This window comes from Chenopodium album, chromosome 6 (assembly GCF_948465745.1).
Source record: "Chenopodium album chromosome 6, dcCheAlbu1.1, whole genome shotgun sequence".
Taxonomy (NCBI): domain Eukaryota; kingdom Viridiplantae; phylum Streptophyta; class Magnoliopsida; order Caryophyllales; family Amaranthaceae; genus Chenopodium; species Chenopodium album.
This window is the reverse complement of record NC_137839.1, coordinates 25,330,610-25,342,763: the sequence shown is the minus strand read 5'-3', so window position 1 is coordinate 25,342,763 and position 12,154 is coordinate 25,330,610. Positions and strand designations below refer to the sequence as shown.

At 31.3% G+C, this 12,154-nt stretch overlaps 1 long non-coding RNA gene across 1 annotated transcript; it reads right to left on the bottom strand.

Moving 5' to 3' along the window:
• Positions 1–508: 508 nt before the first annotated feature.
• LOC145635972 (uncharacterized) lies at positions 509–10,021 on the bottom strand. Its single transcript, XR_014113976.1, has 2 exons — positions 9,653–10,021; positions 509–7,639 (listed from the first exon to the last, which is right to left on the bottom strand). It is a non-coding gene; the product is annotated as an uncharacterized LOC145635972 (long non-coding RNA).
• Positions 10,022–12,154: the final 2,133 nt, after the last annotated feature.

The window sequence follows — 12,154 nt, the reverse complement described above, 5'->3', positions numbered from 1 at the left end:
ACCAATATTTATATTTGAATAATGAACTAAACTACGGAGATCAAGAATAAGGAGAAAATAATATATAAAAGGATCTAGGGCATAGGTTCACCAATAAATAATATTCTAGGGTAGAATATAATAATCATTCATCAATGCATATCTTAATCAGATTATAAAGGGCTTTCGCTACGTATTATAATCACACAATTAATTTACCGGTATTAAATCTCATCTTTCGAATCTCGACCTAACCATTTATAAATTAACCTGCCTATTGAAACTAGACCTAAACATCAATTCTCATCTGTCGAATCTCGAATCAATATTGTCAAACTCATGCATAAAAGATCAGGCCTAATCTAGTCACAGAGCATTAAATCAATCAATAGGAAATTATTCTAGCATTGACAATTAACAACAATAAATTACCCCTTCATATTATCTATGGATCCCCATAAACCCTAGAAAAAAAACTACTCACACATAATAGAAATTAAACTAATCAAAGCAATAATGCAAGACATGATTAAAGGAATAAAATAAACAACTAAGATTAATAGAAGAGAAATCGTTACCAAAATAAATCTGGAATTAAGAGTAGATCAAGAACAAAGGTTTAAGAGAAAGAAATCTAAGAAAACAATTAAGAGAGTAAAAGAAAGAGAGAGAGAGAGAGAGAGAGAGAGAGAGAGAGAGAGAGAGAGATTAAAATCGTATTACGGAGGAGTATTTATACTCTGTACAAATCCTAAACTAAAACAAACTTAAACGACGAAATTAACTCCTAATATTTACACGCGCCCGATTGGGCGAGGCACTGCCCGATCGAGCGCCGACCTTTGCTTCTCCCGCCCGGCGAGGCGCGCCTCCGGGAGCTAGCCTCTTTGGCCGGACGGCTCTCTTGAGCCACTATTTGGATTACGATTGGGCTCCAATTCTTCGGGCCAATTTGGGTTTCCTCTTCCGGTCTTGAATACCCGATCCAAATGCCCCGATATCACCTATACCGAGCCCTTAATTACCGGTTCGATGACTCTAACCGGCCCTGGGCTATAAAAATCTGGTCATGCTTCTCCAGTGCTCGTGATTGCTCCAAAATATCTCGGGAAAATACTCCAAAAGTGTAATTCCCTGCAAAAGTCAACCAAATCTACGAAAACACTGGAAAACACCAATTAGTAATAAAAGTGGCTCTAAAGAGCCAAAAACACTACTAATTATGACCAAGGGACGGGGGTAAAATACTATATAAAATAGACACATAAGTTGTAAACGGTTCGATCATACCCGGTTACGGGTTATAAACGGTTTGGGTAAATCGGGTTTTTTTTTCGGATTTTAACAGTTTTAGTTTACACTAGGTCGGGTTACTATCGGGTTCGGCAGTACTCGGTTTGGGTTGTTCTCGGTTTCGGGTTGCATCGGTTCGCTGGAAAACGGGTACGATTTCTTAACAGTTTTCAAATATTTGGATCGGTTCAGTTTCAGGTTTTAAAAAATCGGGTCGGGTCAGTTTACGGTTATAACATAACGGGTTGTTAACGGTTCGGTTCCTTTTCGGAACAGTTCGGAGTCACCAGTTCAGGTCAGTTTTTGACAGCTCTATAATTTAGTGATATTGATACAAATTACATTGTTCTCTTGTAAAAAAATTAATAAAGTAGCATAATTTGTGAGCTTTTGACTTTGTAAAAATGTGAGTAGCATAATTAGTATAAATTAGTATTATCTTGTGACCTTTTCAATTTGGTTGTATTAATATGTAGACAATGGATGGGGAGCAATCAAAGAGTAGTCAGAGTACCCATATATGTACAAATTCTTCAAACAACCAACCTAGTGTACCTTTTCATGACTTGAATCAAGGTAGGCAGCCATTTGTGAACTTAATAGATGATGAAGATGATGATTCTACACAATATTGTAGCAATAAAAGTGTGTAAAAAAAACAAGTAAGAAGCAAACATCGGAGATTTGAGAGTTCTTTGACAAGTTTGATGTGAATGGTGTCCCAAAAGCAAAGTGTAAGTATTGCAAAGCTATACTTTCGGCCGCTAGTTCAAGTGGAACTTCACATCTGCTCAAACATGTAAACAAGGTGTGTCCCGGTAAACATTTTAAAGTCTCACAAGGACAAACACAATTGAAAATCAAACCGATATTGATGGGTCAAACATCTTAGAATTCAAACCTTCCAAAGAAAAAGCATTCAACCAAGAAGATTCTAGGAATGACTTAGTTTGAATGGTTGTAATGTATGAGTATCCACTATCCATAGTGAATCAAATTTGCTTTAGGAAGTTTGTTAAAGGCCTCAATCCATCATTTAAAGTCATTTCAAGGAACACTTTAAAGAGTGATATTCTCAAAATGTACAAAGAAGATAAGAAATCTCTCAAGGCATTGTTGGAGCATAATGGAAGTAGAATTTCAATCACCACGGATATGTGGACCGCCTCTAATAAAAAAAAGGGTTATATGGTTGTGACTTCGCACTTCATTGACCAACAATGGAATCTATGAAATCGAACTTTGAGGTAAGACAAAAACTTCTTATAATTTACACATTTGCACTCTTTATCTAATTAAAGTGTATTTATTATTTGAAAACTATGTTGGCTTGTTGAGGTGAACTCATGTTATGTTTATATTATGTTCATGATAGGTTTTGTTATGTGCCTAGTCCACATACTAAAGTGATTATTGCTAAGGTTTTGATGGATTGTTTGTCACAAAATTCGATGGAAAACAATATTTCATCTATTGTTGTGGATAATTATAGCACTAATGATGCAATGATGAAGATTTTGTTGGAAAATTTTGATAAAAAGTCTCTTATGTTAGGTAGTTATTTTTTGCATATGTGTTGTAGTGCTCATATTCTGAACTTGGTTGTTCAAGATGGATTGGATGTCATTAAATCTTGCATTGAAGAAGTTCGAGAATGTGTTTCTTTTTGGATGTCAACTCCAAAGAGAATAGAGAAATTTGAAGAGGCTTGTCGATTTTTGAACTCATCTAACTCAAAAAGGTTAGTTCTTGATTGTAAAACAAAGTGGAACTCTACCTATTTAATGCTTCTCACTGTTTACCCTTATAAATAGGTCTTTACAAGGTTAAAACATTTGAATAAAAAGCTGAAACTTGTTGTTTCAAGTGAACAAGATTGGATGTTAGCTCATCTTGTTTTTGAAAAGTTGGAAATTTTTTACAAAGCAACTAATGTTTTTTCTAGAAGGAAATTTGTTATCGTGAACTTGTTTTTTCAAAGAATATGTGAGATTAAAGTTGCTTTGAAGCGTTGGTTAAATAGTGATGTTGAGATTATTAGAATGATGGCCAAAAGTTTGCTTGAAAAATTTGACAAGTATTAGCAGGATATTAATAGACTTTTGGGTGTTGCCACCATTTTGGATCCAAGGAATAAAATGGATTGTGTGGAGTTTTACTTTAATAAGATTTATAATGATGGACCCGACTTAGAAGTAGCAAGAATAAGGAAGATTGTTGATAATCTAGTTGTTGAGTATCAAAAAGAATGAATGATGCATCGAATGATCAAGGATTACTTTTTAGATCTAGAGGTAATATAGCTTCTAAAAGTATTGGTGATGGTGATGAGGATGAGTATGCTCAAGCAAAGAAAACAAAAAAGAGGAAGGTGAGAGTGAGTTGTGAAGTTGACCATTACATAGAGGATGATACATTAACATTGCCCGATGATGACAATTTTGATATTCTTTATTGGTGGAAAATGGATATAAAATATCCAACTTTGCAAAGGATTGCTAGAGACATTCTTGTCATTCCCATTTCCACGTGGATTCGAAAAGTTCTTTTAGAATGGGTGGAAGAGTTGTTAGTCCACATCGTTCTAGGCTTACTTCCACAACCGTAGAAGCATTAATATGCTTGCAAAATTGGATGATGGAAGATCTTAAAGGTAATATATTTTTCTAATTTTTTATTATGCTCTTATTTTTATAGGATCTTGATGACGAAATTGATGATGATATGGAGGAATATTAGTGTTATCATATGAAGATGGACTTAGTGCAAACAACCAAGTAGCAGCCAGCAAGCAACTACCTTAGTTTTTAAGATTTTTTCTTTTTTTCTTTTTTATGTTGTCTTTATTTTAATTCCACAAGTTATTCGTGTGTCAAAAACATGATTAACTATTTTTAATGCATCATTTATTATTTTTAAGTAGTTTTAGTATATATATACACATATAAAGATTATTAAAAATTGATAAAAATCAACTAAATCATACCTAGACCCGTTTTGGACCCGTTTTACACCCAAGACCCGCCAGAACCCGACGGATCTAGGTCTGGATCTATTTTTTAAAGACCCGGCGGGTTTGGGTCGGATCTAGATCCACGTTCAAAATTTTGGGTCTGGGTCTAGGTGGACCCGACCCATATCCATCCCTAATCACATGTGTTCTAAGAATAATTTGAAACAGACTCCACATGAACAATTTCTGGAATAATTTGAAATAGCTTGAAACAAGATACCTCATGAAACACTGATTTCAAACAAAGAAAAAAGGTTATTCACCACCAATTTAAATGACAATTAAATTGGTAAACACTATGTTTAAATTCCCATTATTGTATCTTTTATATATCATTATCTAAGGAAAGGCTTTTGTTAAAAAAAAAAACTAAGGAAAACCCTTCTACATAGAAAATTCTTGTAACAAATGTAAGCTTAAAGTGAGTAAAATGCCTTATAACACTTAATTGTATTAGAATGGACGGATAGCATACTAAAGAGAGTTGAGCTTTACGGTCTTTGTCTTTTTTTTTTTTTTTTTTTTTTTTATATATGCAGATGGGCTAACATTTTAGCTAACGTTTTGAAGAAAAGCAAAGTATAAAAATTAGCTGATTGTGAGAAACACCATAATTTGAATTTTTGGTTTGATTTCACAAAACTCACAATAACACAAACATTAAATATAAGCCAAAATATAAACCGATATATAACATGTACTGCAATACTTATTACTAATACATACACTAGTAGAAAAAGCGTCATTTGTAGCTGACAAAAACAGATTTTTGTAACCAACTTCGCCCTTACGTATACAGGGGTTACAAATACTATTAGACTTTTGTAACCAACACTGTTGGTTACAAATAGACGGGTAATTGTAACGGACTTTAGAAATGTTAGTTTCAAATACCTCATATCATTGTCTAATCTAACAATTTATTGTAATTAACATTTTAAATGTTGGATACAATTATGCATTTATTTGTAACCATCATCTAAATTGTCCATTAAGATTGTGTGTATTTGTAATTAACATATTTATCGTTAGTTACAATTAAACATTCATTTTTAATAATACTTAGAGCTATTTGTAACTGATAAGTAATATGTTAGTTACGAAAGGGATATTTTTTTTTTTTTTTTGCATTTAAATATTATATGTACGGAGAAGATGTTGCCACATTTCCTGCAATAATATGGACATCATCTCTGCTGTTTTATGAACATCCCAACTTAAAGTTGATATTAAATAAACACCTACATATATAAACATGTACTCAAAACACTATAACATCCTATTCACCAATAAACGAATTCATCAACACAAAAATTAAATCTCATACACAATAAATCTATTTACAAATTGTAGACACCCAAATGTGTCTCCCCAAAACCAAACCCAGTGATGAATACCTTTCATGCCATTTGATTATCGAACAAAGTGAAAGTGTGAAAAGTCTAGTGGTGAGGATGTTTTTATTAAAATATTTCTCTTTCTGTTTTCAAAATTATTTCTTTTCGTAATCCTATTTATGAAAAATAGCCAATCCAATTTGGTTTGGTCCATGATAAGGGTCCAGTAATAATATAGTTGGATTGGGCTTGAAAAGAGCTTTCCAATGATATATATTATAAGCCGTATTCCGATGAGTTATGAGGAAGTTATGGATTAAATTATATTAGGCCCAATGATTTTTAATGTGGCCCAATGATCTAGAGGAGGGCCTATTAATTATTATTCATAAAGTGATTAGGATTGATTTTAGTCTTCTAGGAATATCTAGAAGGTTCTTTTTAATCCTAATAAGGATAGGATTGATAATTATATTTTTAAAAAGATTTTTTTTTTAGAATAAAATATATTAAACTGATTTCAAAAACTGCTTGGACGCTTAATTACCTGCAACCGGTGTTAAGGGTAATTACGCGTGGAAAAGCGCGTTGATTTTTAAACTAGTGCGAGACGACGAAGTCGTCGCCAGTCAATGACCTTTATCGTCTGGCGACGAGCTTGTCGTCTAGCGCCGACTCCTATCGTTTGCGAGGTATTTTATTCTTAATATGATTTTCTTCGATCCCGTGCTATTTTTTTTATAGATAGGGGTCGTATCTCCCTGTTTTCAAATCATCAACACCTAGAATTCTCTAATTCTCTCTCTCTCTCTAAAAGCTAGAAGATTTCTTCTCTCTATTAATTTTCTAAACCTCCCCTCTCTCAAAATTCCTCACTCATTAGCTCTAGAAACACCTAGCCAAGTTCGAAGTTGTTTTCGCCCTAGACGTGAAAGGTTTGATATTTCTGAGGGTTTGGTCCCAAATCCCGATTTCAATTATTTAATTGTTTGATTAATATTTTCCTTGAAGTTACTAATGTGTGTATTTAGTTATTAGAAAGAGATATGAGGCATCGAAGTAAGTAATTTAATTGCTTTATTGATCTTTTGATGTAGAAATCATGCTTAGATTATTATTTTGATTCCTAGTATCATGTTAGGATGTTATATTTCTTCCTAGTATCATGTTTAGGGTATTAACTAAGATTTCTAATATCAAGTATGATGCTTCCTATTTCTTTCCTAATATCATGTTAGTATTATGTTAGGGCTAAAGCTTTAATCTTTATTATTTAGTGACATGTTAGGGTTTGTTATTAATCTTGTTAGTATCATGCCTAGGATCTTGCTAATAATATTATGCTTTAAAATTATGATTATTATGATTATTATCATGATTTATGATTATTATTATTATTATTATTATTATTATTATTATTATTATTATTATTATTATTATTATCATTATTATTATTATTATTATTATTATTATTATTATTATTATTATGATTAAGTTGCTTGATGTTTATTGTTGTTATTACTTGATCACACCTTTTTATGCATGTTTAAAGGGAATTTGTACTTGTAATCACGCTTAATAAAATAATTAATAATCTTGTTTAGGCTAATATGATTATAATTCAAGTGATCGCCAATAATGGATTTGTTTATGCATTAATATTCAACCAACACAGATAAACGGGTTTAGGGTTAACCTATTGATTGTATGTTAGTCAGAAAGCGCACATGAATGCGAGAAGAATAAAGTAGAGGCCTATTTTTAGGGCAAGTTCAATCTCTTTTAGGTTGGATTTTTACCTTCATCCCCGAACTTCCAGTCATGGTTCCAGACCTATTAGAGTTAACGATCTACTGGATTGTTAAGTGGTGTAACGAACCTTCACCATGTGAACGGTTTACAAGTTCCTAAAACTTGTTGGCGACTCATTTACTCTAGCTTCCTTCCCTTTAGATGCCACCATGCTTTAGTGTATGATCATAGTGGGGCTCGAGTGTGGGATGACTTGAAATATTCCCTACACCAATCAACAAACAGTTAACTATAACTACATATGAAATCAAATTAGAGTTATGCATCGATGAAAATATAACTAAATAAGTTCATTTAACAAATATTTTTTTCTAATGAAATTTTCCCGATGTTCTTGAATTTCATTCAATTCCTTTTCATCGTAAGCAATTTTCCTTGATGAATATACTTGCAAAATACCATTAATTAATATATAGAATTTCAAATACATTCAATTGGTGAGTAAGCAACTACAAGTGCAAAAAATTAGATACCCCATTCGTATTTTGCAAGTGAAAAATATACAGAACAAAAGGCCAAAAACTCATAAGACGAAGATTGTTAGGAAGTGATGGCATAAACTAACTGGTGATCTTGAATCCTTAACATATCAAACAATGGATACTATTTAATAATTCAAATAGAGCCAATTTGAGCTACTTTATGATCTTTTTTTTTTTTTTTTTTTTTTTTTTTTTTTTTTTTTTTAAGAAAAAGCTAATTATGATCTTATCTACAATAACAGAGAAGAAAAGACATAAGATATTCATAGCAGCTCAAGATAGCAAAAATAAATATTCTGTATATATTCAAAAGTGTAAAATGCTCACAAAGAAAAAAATGCAAATATATGAAAGACCAATACGAGACAGCCAGGGATAGACTATTTGATCAAATTAAAATATGAAGCAATATGTGATGCTCAAGAGACATCTTTTCTGTTATAATAAACACGAAGTGTATTAGAGAAAAAAACCAACATAAAGGCAAGACATATATAAATAAAAACATTTATGCATGTAAAGGAACTTTTTACTTACACATTGATAAAATAATACCCGACATCTACAGAAGCAAACTACCTTGAAAACCTCAAGTATAACTTTCCTTTCACGCCTAACTAAACCGATATAGCAAACACAACCTTCTAACTCTAGCATACATCTTCTGGTTAATAGTATGTTTTATAAACCATCAAACCTATTTCACAAGAGTTCCATCTCCTATTAGCATAGTAGTAATACCCCACAAAAAAAACTAAGAACTTTCACCAATAAGTATGATCAGTGTTACATTCAAAGAAAATATTATTTAATATATCAAGCAACAAATATAAGAAAGTCCAACAAAAAAATGAATGATTATATTATCTGGTATGGTTGCAAGATCCTATATCACTTCTTCAGTCGAAACCCCACTAAAGCTTTCAAAGAGGAATTCACAAGTTTTCATATATTAGTATTCCCCTAAACATTACCAAGAGTGCAACAAAATTCTTTTTTCTTTTCCTTTTTGACCTAAAGTAAGCTTTTCATTGGGGAATGACATGAAAGAAAGAGTACCTCCAATTAATCTTTCATGTATGTATAAGCTTTTATACAATATAACCTAATTTCCCTTATATTTCCTTAACAAAAAACTAGCATATACATGTAACTCAACTTCCATGTTTTAAGTATGACGAATTTAATTCCTCGTCAAGCAAACTTCTGGACATTATATGTTCATAACCAATTTGAGGTTCCAATCATTAGCTAGCTCTTAGGTAATCCATTGATCATTCACTTGAACAGATCATGTTATTGTCATATTGCTTATAATTGCCTTAAGTCACTAATAATATGTAATTTATATTTCAAACAAATATTTCTTAAAACAACAAAATAACCAAACAAAAATTGAAGGAAAAGGGTTAAAACTCAGAAACCCAAAAAATTGCTTCAATAAATTAAACGCACATGACATGTGCTCTACTAGAGCGAGAGTTAATTATGAAAATTCTATATCAATTAGCTGCAACCCACATCACCCGTCATCAATTCAAATCCTAAAATTAAACCCTTTACCGCAAAATTAGCTTAAATGAAAGTAAATTCATTTCACAATAACATGCAAATTGGTAGAAATTAACAAAATCACACGCTTTAAAAGATCAATATCATAAACCCTAATTTAGTAGGAAAAATATAAAGGAGTAAAATCTTAAAAAAAAAAAAAGGATTAAGAGGGAGAGGATTACAAATAGTGACTTCGTCAAAGCTCCATCAACCAAAACGCTTGACCTCGTTTTGCAAGGGATTATGAGAATCAATTGGAACTGCTACATTTGTCGCCTCCATGGAAAGAGATTGAGTTGGGAAAGGAATGGAGAAGAGAGAGTGAGAATTGCAGAAGTAAAAACTAAAAAAAACCCTAGAATTCTAAGCTGTAGGAAAGGGAAAAGGAAAGTGAAGAGAAAAGTAGTGGTCAGCCGTGGTTACGGTAGTGCGGCTGCACCTCTATCTTTGACGGGAAAGAGAGGAGAGAGAAAACAGATGAGATCGAGAATGAGAGGAGGAGAGAGAAAGGAGTCGAGAAGATAGTATGAAATGGAGAGAGAGAGAGTTATTTTCAGATTTTAATTTCCCCTTTGCGAAAAAAAAATAAAAAAACTCTTCATAATTGTAACTGTCATTTTAATTGATGGTTAGAACTAATATTTTGTACAAAATAACCTTACTATTTGTAGCGGCCAATATTTTGATAGTTACAATTACTACTCTATTTGTAACGCATAATATGTATTTAGTTACAAATAGTATGTCTAGATGTTTTTCAACCATTATTTGTAACGGACTTTTATTTTGTCAGTTACAAAAAGGGTATTTGTAACTAAATATTTTTTGTTGGTTACAAATAGCCCGTTACAAATAGGATGTTTTCAACTAGTAATATCTTACTAAAAACCATTGAAATACTTCATATTTTTCATTCATAACAATAATTAGGGGCATTACAGCAATACATATTCCACAAGACAACATCACACTATAATGATAGACTATTCTTCACTTTAAAGATCTTGTGAATCAACTTCTTCTCTTAAAGATGAAGCTAATCTTGGTAAATCTCCACCATATTATCATAATCAAGATTTAAATCTATCCAGAATCTTCTGCATCTGATTCAATAACAATAACATCATTTTTCTTACCTTTTTGCTTCCACTGAATACTAGATTCACCTTTAACAAAATTATTAGAACTTCCCTTCACTTTCACCTCTTATTTTAGAAACTCTAAATATGCAAACATTTCTTGTGAAATTTCAGCTATAAAAGAAAGAAACTGAACACTTTTTTAAGTGCACTTTCCTGTGGATCAGGAATCCAAACCTTTGGTACAAAAGCATTAGAAGCTGAATGATTATACTTTTTCACCATTTTTGCAAACATATAAAACGAATTGTACCAATGCTACTGCGCATTAAGCATACTCAAAATGTATATATGGCCTAAAAGAACTTGTAGCTCAAGCAAAGTAGTCCTATTTAATATTTTAAAGAACTGTCAGAAATAAAAGGATACCAATATTTTACAAGTAATTCCTACTATTACTCCCTTTTTCTTCACTAATTTCTCCTAATATAACTTAACATCTTTGATATATTAGTGATCAAAACTTATAATGATATATATATTTATATGATTTAATTTTTTTAAAAAGTTATTATAACACATTTTAATCACAACTATATATGATAAAGTATCACCTAAACTATAAGTACAACAACAATTCTTTAAATGTTCTCTTCACTAATTCAACAACATAAGTGTGCACAAAACAATTATGGAATGATTAGTAATAGAACAACATTGGAAAATCCTATAATGTTATGATTCTCATCCTACATTGCGAAACGAGTTCCTTTAATCATATCACAACCTTTAATAGGAAGTTTATTTCAGTTTTTAACTTACCATTAACCACATTTATCCTAATTTAACTCCTTCTCAATTCCATACCTTAAATTTATCACTTTTTGATTGATATTCATCTTTACTATTAACTATACTACTTTAAATTCATATGCATGCTTTCATTTCTCAATATGAGATTTCTTTATTTTAGTATTCCTCATTTGGTTTATTTATACATTCCGACCTTTTTTATAATAACTTTTCTGGTTGAGGAAAACTAAAACCCAATGTAATCAAAGCTTGCATTTAGACAAACACCGAAGCAAAACCAGTATGTTGCACAAACAATTATCTTCCTTTATTGTGTTTTTTTAAGTGTATAATTTCTTATTTCAGTTTATTTTTTTTAATGAAATGTAAACAAAACACTCATTAAATTATACAATAATTCAAAAGAATTCACCAACATATACAAACAACCAAGAAAAACAAAAATATCCACAACTTTTTTTTTTTTTAAAAAACCAATATATAAAACAATGCATCAGCTTTTACTATGTAAGATTCCTAACTTATTCATAAAACAACAATATATTATAAATACTTCCTTAAAGCAAAAACAGAAAAAGCAAAAACATTACTCATCATACCCTTCACAAACAAAAATATCCAAGTGACACAACACAACAACAAATCTTTGACAAATCTATACAACAACCACAAAATACAAACACGTAATATCAATTATATTACCTATTCTTTCTTTTTTTAAAAACTTAAAAAAAAAACGAAATGTAATTTCCTCATGACTTGTTGACTGCTCTTAATTTTCCCACCAAGTTC